The following is a 7,955-nucleotide window of genomic DNA, read 5'->3' as shown; positions in this document are numbered from 1 at the left end:
ACCCTGACAGCCATTAGGTATCAGGATGAAATCCTTGGACCCAGTGTCAGACCCTACGCTGATGCAGTGGGTCCTGTGTTCCTCCTGGTGCACGACGATGCCTGGCCTCGTGGTGAGAGTATGCAGCCAGTTCCTGGAGGATGAGGGAATGGATACCATTGACTGACATCCCCCCCCCCCCCCCCCCCAAACACACTCACCTGACCTAAAGCCAATAGCACACTTCTGGGGCATTATGTTTCGGTCCAGCCAATGCCGCCAGGTTACACTGCAGTCTGCTCAGTAAAGCCCTGGTCCAGATCGGGGAGGATTTACCCCCAGGACACCATCCTTTGTCTCCTTAGGAGCATGCCCCCAATGTTGTCGGGCATATATACAAGCACATGGGAGTCATATTCTGAGTTATTGCCCTGAACTTTCAGCAAAATGGACTAGCCTGCTGCATAATTTTTTTTTTTTTCACTTCAGTTTTAGGGCATCTTGAATTCAGCCCGCTGCAGGTTGATACATTTCCTTTCTATCAAAGGATGTTGCATGCTTTCCTTCCCAACACATTACCCAGTCCATATCAGTATAGATATGCAGCACAATATTTTTTCCCCATTGAGCTATGTTTTCAAAGTGTTCCTTTATTTTTTTTTTTTGAGCAGTGTATATATGAAAGTTGACAGGTGTACTAACATGGAAATTTTACAATACACAAACTTATAACAGTAGGATATATACAACAGAAAAAAAGGGACACACAGCTACTTCTTTGACATGATTTACTATACCTTAAATCCTTTACTGCATCATATCATGTGGCCCTCATTCCTCTCCTTATAACAACCCCCTTGTCTCTCTCTCTCTCTCTCTCCTCCCTCCCCCCAACACACCTTTAGAGGAGAGAAGTACAGCAGAGCCTCCACCTTATCTTGGCAGCAGAGAAGAGGGCAGAACTCCTCCACCAGATCCTGTTCTTTTCCGTGCAGCCACAGAAAGGCTGGTCTTCTCTCCCGCCCCCCTTGCAGCAGTCAGCCACACAGAGGAATACAAAACCCATCCTGCACCTCTTTGTGCAGTCGCAACACCCCCTAGTCTCCTCCACCCCTGGGATCAGCAGACTTGAGTCCTTCTCTAGACCCTGCACTGTTTACCAGCGAGAGCACAATGTGAAAGTGCTGGTGGGAGAGAGGAGAGGTGCTCCAGACATCTCGTTTTACAAATACAACCAGCGTTTTGAAGGCAACCATAATACTGATGTGGGCTGTAACGAAATTTAATTTGACACCCCTCCTTTACCAGATGGTATAATCACCCATTCATCTCTGTTGTGTGAGAGCTAACACCTTATAGAAATCAGTGCTTAAAGTTAAAATAAAAAACACACCCATTTCCACACTTGCATGATTTGGGGCTGTAATCCTTTATCCCCCACTTTGCGACACACTGTCTGTAACTCAAGCATCACTGAGTAATTATGACTCCAAATCTACAGGCATACCAACTTCAGCTTTGTAATGTAAAATAAGCTTTTAGAAAGAATTTGCAAAGGTATTAATGGTTTTCCTGAAGTCTTAAAGCTCCTGTGTGGGGATGTTGCAAGTAGATGGAATTAATCTTAAAGCAGAGCTCCACCAAAAAAGGGGAATCTCTGCTTGTCTACCTCCCCCTTCCCTCTGCAGGTGGCCCATAAAGAAAGCACAGCATTTGCACAGTAGGAAACCGGCTGTAAAGCTGCTAGGCATCACTGATGGTTTCCCTTAGCCAAGATGGCAGCGGCAGCACCCAAGCCGATTCAAGAATTGGCTCCAGTAAGGACAATGCTGGATGCATGGACAGGCAAGTACTCAAATAGTAAAAGGCAGCAGCTGCAGACTTAAAATTTTTTTTTTTTTTTTTTATGGGGCCCTGGAACTCCTCATAGCTATTTAAATTATCGCTAGCACTCCTAAAATGGGATCAGCATTTAGTATCTCACAGATTTAGCGCAGGGTTGCTTTAAAGGACTTCATGAAGGTTGGAAAAAAGCAATTGTAACAGCTTGCATTTGCAGAAGGAATACAATCGCTGTCTCCAAATTTCTACGACTTAGGCAGGCCATACACTATACAATTTTCTTGTTCAACTTTCCTTTAGATTTACCAAAACCATGTAATATAGGGTCAAACCTAAACACTTTCAATTTGTATGCAATCAGGCAGGCCCTTGCACTACATAGTTTAAGTTAAATCTAAAGGAAAATTGAATAAGAAAATTGTATAGTGTATGGCCAGCCTAAGTTCTTTATTCACCGCAGTTCTTCTAACTGACGAAAGCCAATTTTTTTTTTTCCCAAACATTTACTTGGGAGCAGCAATGTCAAACGCAATCTCACAAAACGAGTCTTGCTTTAGGGAGCCCTTGTCAAACACAGATGTAACACACATGGGCAGCCAAGTGACATCTGCAGCGTACACATTAACACTAAACAAAACACTTGGTATTCCTACATACCTGAAAGTCTTAAGAGTTTATTGAACCTCTCCTGGTTTGAAATGCATACAAAAATGTACAACACACTAATGGCCTGTGTCCACTGGCTTTTGTTTTGGGTTGGTATCAGTTTTAGATGCTTCATGCCCCTTTTAAACCCTGAGCGATTTTTTTGCTTTAAGCTCTAAAACACTCAACAAGCCAAATCCCATTCATTTCAATGGCCCCTGTTCACATCTGCGCATTTTGTTGCCCAAAGCAAAAAAAACACCAGTCGCTCAAGTACATGAGCTTGCTTTTTTTTTTAGCGGAATAGTACATCAACTTAAATTAGAACGTGTAAAAAAACCCAACAAAAACATCCATAACAGTATTAATTACAAATGATGAAATCAAAAGTCCATATTAGAAACAAAACGAACAATTACTGTGCTTTTCTGAAAAAAAAAAAAAAAATTGTGCCTAAATCTTCAATATACAGTGCTCCACAGAGTGTGTGAAATAAATATGCACTCACCAAAACCCTTTGGCCAAAAAAAGTGACCATCTAGCAGATAATAGCCAAATCCGTATGCACTCATGTTCACAATAGCTAAATCCGTATGCACTCATGTTCACAATAGCCAAATCCGTATGCACTCATGTTCACAATAGCTAAATCCGTATGCACTCATGTTCACAATAGCCAAATCCGTATGCACTCATGTTCACAAATTAAGCAAGCGCTTCCCAGCTGATATGTTTTGCACCCGCTGTGCCCAAGGCTGGCGTGCGTTCCACATGTCAGAAGCAGTAAGGGGGATGGCTCTGGAGATAGCGTGAGGCTCGTACTTCAACGCACGTGCATCATCTCCCACCGAGTGAGATATTAGCTGGGAAGCTGCACCACATTGAACACTTGCTTTGTCATTCGGTAATACGTTGAGTGTATACATTTTATTCTATTGAGCCTCAAAAAAAATAAAATAAATAAAAATACTACATTTAACATTACGTTCTTGTGAAGCATTTTATCGCAGTGATAAAGTGGAAGAAAGGAGAGAAGATTGCTGGAAGAATTTATTCTGGTCCCCTGAGAAGTGGATTTGGCTATTATCTGCTCAATGGTCACTGTTGGCCAAAGGGTTTTGGTAAACGCATATTTACACACTCGGTGGAGCAATGTAAATTGAAGATTGCTTGCTATTGGCTAAACAAAAATGCCTGAAGCTGTAAAACCCTTGTACTAGGACTGCTCAAAAACTCATAAAAATTCTGGTGTGAATGCAGCCACAGACTTCATTGATATGGGCATCTGTCCTGCAGTTAACCTTTCCTGTACTGAATCAATCAGGTTTTGCATCCCACAGACTTGTATGGATTTAAACAATCCACATGAAGCAAACCGCCCATAAATGTAGCCACCACTTCACATTCAAAAACCCAGCCAAGTTCTGACTTTCCCCAAAATAACACTATGTACATTTAGGTTTATTTAAAATGTATTTTATTTTTTAAAAATGCCACCATTCACACACAGTTTAATTGCTAGTAAATGCTATTAAAGGAGATGTCCACTCAATAGAACATGGTTTTCAATGATAGAAATGGCTGTTATTGCCTAACACAAAGTTCAGAAACAAGTAATGATATATTATTTGTCATGCAGCTTTATGGTTCCTTTACCAAGCAAAGGCTGCACAAACAGGGCAGTTCAGCAGTGGCCAGTAAACTTAACAGGTCAACAGGGAAAGTGCAATGCCTTTACAATTGCACAGTGCCAGCAGACAGCTAATTTTAGACCACTTTTGCTGATAATTGCCAAGCCAAACATATGTCATTGCCCACTCTCCTGCACCAAAGTTACTGCTTACATTTTGTGTGGGATGGACAATCCGATTGTTTAGATTTCTGAAAATGTGCAACTTTTTGCAATGTATACAATTATTTGACATTACCATGTTAGGCTGATCTTAGAGCAAGGCTAGGCAAAAAGTCATAGGATCCAGGTAGCCAATAAATTAAAGTTACAATACAACTTCACATTCCCCAACCTACGTCTAATAAAACTGAGTATGGACTTCAAACCTCTGAGATGAAAAATGAACAAAGCACATACTTAGAGTAAATCTATATAGCACCTACTGCGATTTATGTCAGCTGTGTAATTCCTCTATCTGCATAATCATTTCCATCGGTCTATGCCAGGGGTTTTTTAAACTATGGCCCTCCAGTTGTTCAGGAACTACAATTCCCATCATGTCTAGTCATGTCTCTGAATTTCAGAGTTTCACAATGCCTCATGGGATGTATAGTTCTGCAACAGCTGGAGGGCTGTAGTTTGAGGATCCCTGGTCTATGCTGACACCAAGCAATCCCAGGAGATGCTCCTCTACCCAGTTCAGCCCACAGCAGGTGATTGACAGACTCCGCTGTGCATGTTTTTCAATGATACTGTAGAGGGGGTGTGTCCATGCCCTTCACTCAGGTTTCAGATTACACTCTGCTCCCTGCTGTGCAGTGTATGACATCAGAGCTCCAGCCCTTGCTTTCTGAAGCTGAGAAATACTGTAAAGACAGGAGGGCAGATGAACAGATACTAATGTGGGAGGATTTGTTTAATCTCTATGCATCACCTGGGGGCTAGTCAACCCCTTTAAAAAAAAAAGGATAGGTTCACCTTTCGTAACATGCTACACCCATATTCGGGGTGTAATATTTTACGAACGTTCCGGCCCCCGAACCTCCCTGATTCCAGCTGTGACAGCTAGCAGGGTTGTTCTCCCTCCCCGTTAGCGGTCACAACTGGAAAAAAAAAAAAAAACACCACAACACACGTGACCGAGCAGTGCTCCGTCCGCATCACTGAATTCCATGCACAGAGCCCTATCAAACTACAAGGTCTAGCAGCCTTTGCGGCTGTCGGCTTGTAGTTTTTAATGAACCACCACAGCGCTGTGGAGCGCCGTAGTAGTTCATCCATGCGTCCTGTCAGATTGTATCTTCTTTCCCATATGGGATGTATGGGCAAACAGATACACTGGCAGATCTGCTGAAGACCTGCATGGCACCAGTGATCTGCTGATTGCTGGTGCAATGCTTTACAAGCTGCAAAAAAAAAAAAAAAAATCACATACATACTAAGTTGAGTCAGTAATTATTAAAGCCCAGTTTAGGATGACTTACTCAGAACTTGCACCTTAAAAAAAATACAGCGGCATGCCCCATATTGGTCTGATAACTTCTCTCTGTCTTCAGATGTCAAAAGGTTTTGGGAACACAGCCATCAACCTAAAAGTTTATTTAGGCAAAAACGTCACCAGTAAAGTTCAAGTAATGATTTGACAATAAAAAAAAAATTCGGAAGCAGTACATAATTCCACATAATGCCAATACTAGACACTGACCGCAACCATTCAGATGAGAACATTTTAGGACCCCCAGCATTCATGCGCACAGTTCTTACTGGCCTCTGGTACACAGAAGCATCAGCATAGATGTTCATGTCAGTAAGCAAATGCATGCACTTTAGTAGCACATCTGTTGCCCACTGATCACTGGGCTGCATGTGTATAAGCACACCACTGAGAAGTCCACACATTATCTGATCATTCCTAACTGTACACGAGTATCAAACAGATCTCCGATCCAAGTGAACCATTAAAAAGTGGTATGTAGAACCAAATATTTTTCAAAATGTTTGCCACTGTGCATCACTGTATAGTTTGTGGGCTGTTTCAGGTCTATCAGATAAGCAGCCCAATGGCCAACTGAAGTAGCACACATGGCAGGCAGACTGCACTGCCAATTTTCTGGAAGGTAATGACTGCACAGTCAACCATCAATAAGGAAATGGCTTCACAAAAAACAATTTACTTAAAAAAAAAAAAAAAAAAGGTTTTATACAGTGAGGCATGAGTACAAAGTGCTGCATTTATAAAGCTTGTCTGAGCCGTCAGATATCTCCTCGCGGAGCTCTGCATAGTGGAACTTCATCTTTCCATCCCCTGTTTTCTGAGAGCTGATTAGAGGGAAGGGATACACCCATCTTCACACAGGAACAGAGCTGAGGCTGTCAATCAGCTGGAGATCCTACCCTTCAACTCATTTCTCTTGGTGTCAGGAAAACTTGTCAGAAAAAGTGATTAAAGCTGATAGAGGAACGAGGCAGCAGACAGAAATGCCACTTACTGCTGTTAACTGAGACAAGCACACACTATAGAGGGATATGCTTTGTTCATATTTCATGTCTGAGGTTTACAACCGCTTTAACGGTTTCCCAAAACACCTACTAAATGCAAGACATGCCTTGGAACAATAACTGCAACATTTGCTTATTCTCCCAAATTAACTGTCAAGCCATCAAATGGCTGGCTACATAAGATCGCATGTGCAGGAACATGGCAAACGCTGATCAAAGGACAAGATGGCAGCTTCCTTGGCTGTAAAATGATAGGAGGGTGTAGCTATAACCCTTTTGTTGCCAAAGCAGTTTTTTGTGCACACGTTTAGAAAATCATTAGGCTTAAAGATTGCATAAACCCCCAAAATATTATATTCTTCTAAATGCAAACACCCTAGAGCAGCGATTGCAAACCCATGGCACATGTGCCACAGCTGGCACGCAGAGCCCCGCTGTCTCACACACACCACATCCCGGCACGTAGAGCCCTCTCTGGGCATGCAAGGAAGAGCCAGCCATCCTAGAGATGCATCTTGTCCACCCCCCCCCCCCTCTCTCTGGGACCAGGGATAACGTGTCCAGGGTGGGCGTGAACAAGAAAGCGCTGCTGCCGGGTTGGATGCTGCATCTCTCGCGGGCTGCCCCCGCTGTCTCGCACAGCAGAATGTCTGGACCGAAGCAGTTTGCCCCTCCCCAGCTGTGTACATCTACACAGCCCAAAGGAAGGATGCTAATGCGGATCTGAAGTCTGTACTAAGTTTACAAAGGAGGGGGACAGACTGACCATGAAGGAGGGGGTGGCAAGTTAGAAACAATGGGAGGAGTGATTGTGAAAAGGGTTAAGAGGATTTTGCTGGGGGGGGGGGGGGGTCTGTACTGTGTGTATTGAGGGATGGAGGTCTGTACTGAGGGATGGGGGTCTAAACTTAGTGGAGGGGGGGGGGGGGGTCTATTCTGACATATACATCAGCTGTTTCTCTAAATATATACAGGAGGTTGTGCCTCCAGAATAGCAGACTTTGGGCATGCAGGCAGGTTTTGTGTTGCAGTTCTGGCACGCTCGTTCAAAAAAGGTTCAACATCACTGCCCTAGAGAATAAAAAATAGTGGTAGTTATTTTTTTAGATGGCAGATATAATAAACAAAAAAAAAAAAAAAAAAAAAAAACTTTCCTATCCTTTACAGCCAAGAAAGCTGCCATCTTTGCCTCTAAACTACAGTTACCATGGTGCTGCACATGTGATCCATTATGTCATGCCATTTGATGGTTTAACAGTTCGGTTGAGGGCACAAGCAACTGACCGTGATCATTCCATGGCATGGAAACTGCTAAATT

This window comes from Pelophylax lessonae, assembly GCF_965119305.1.
Source record: "Pelophylax lessonae genome assembly, chromosome: 6".
Taxonomy (NCBI): domain Eukaryota; kingdom Metazoa; phylum Chordata; class Amphibia; order Anura; family Ranidae; genus Pelophylax; species Pelophylax lessonae.
Note: the sequence above shows the minus strand (reverse complement) of the source record.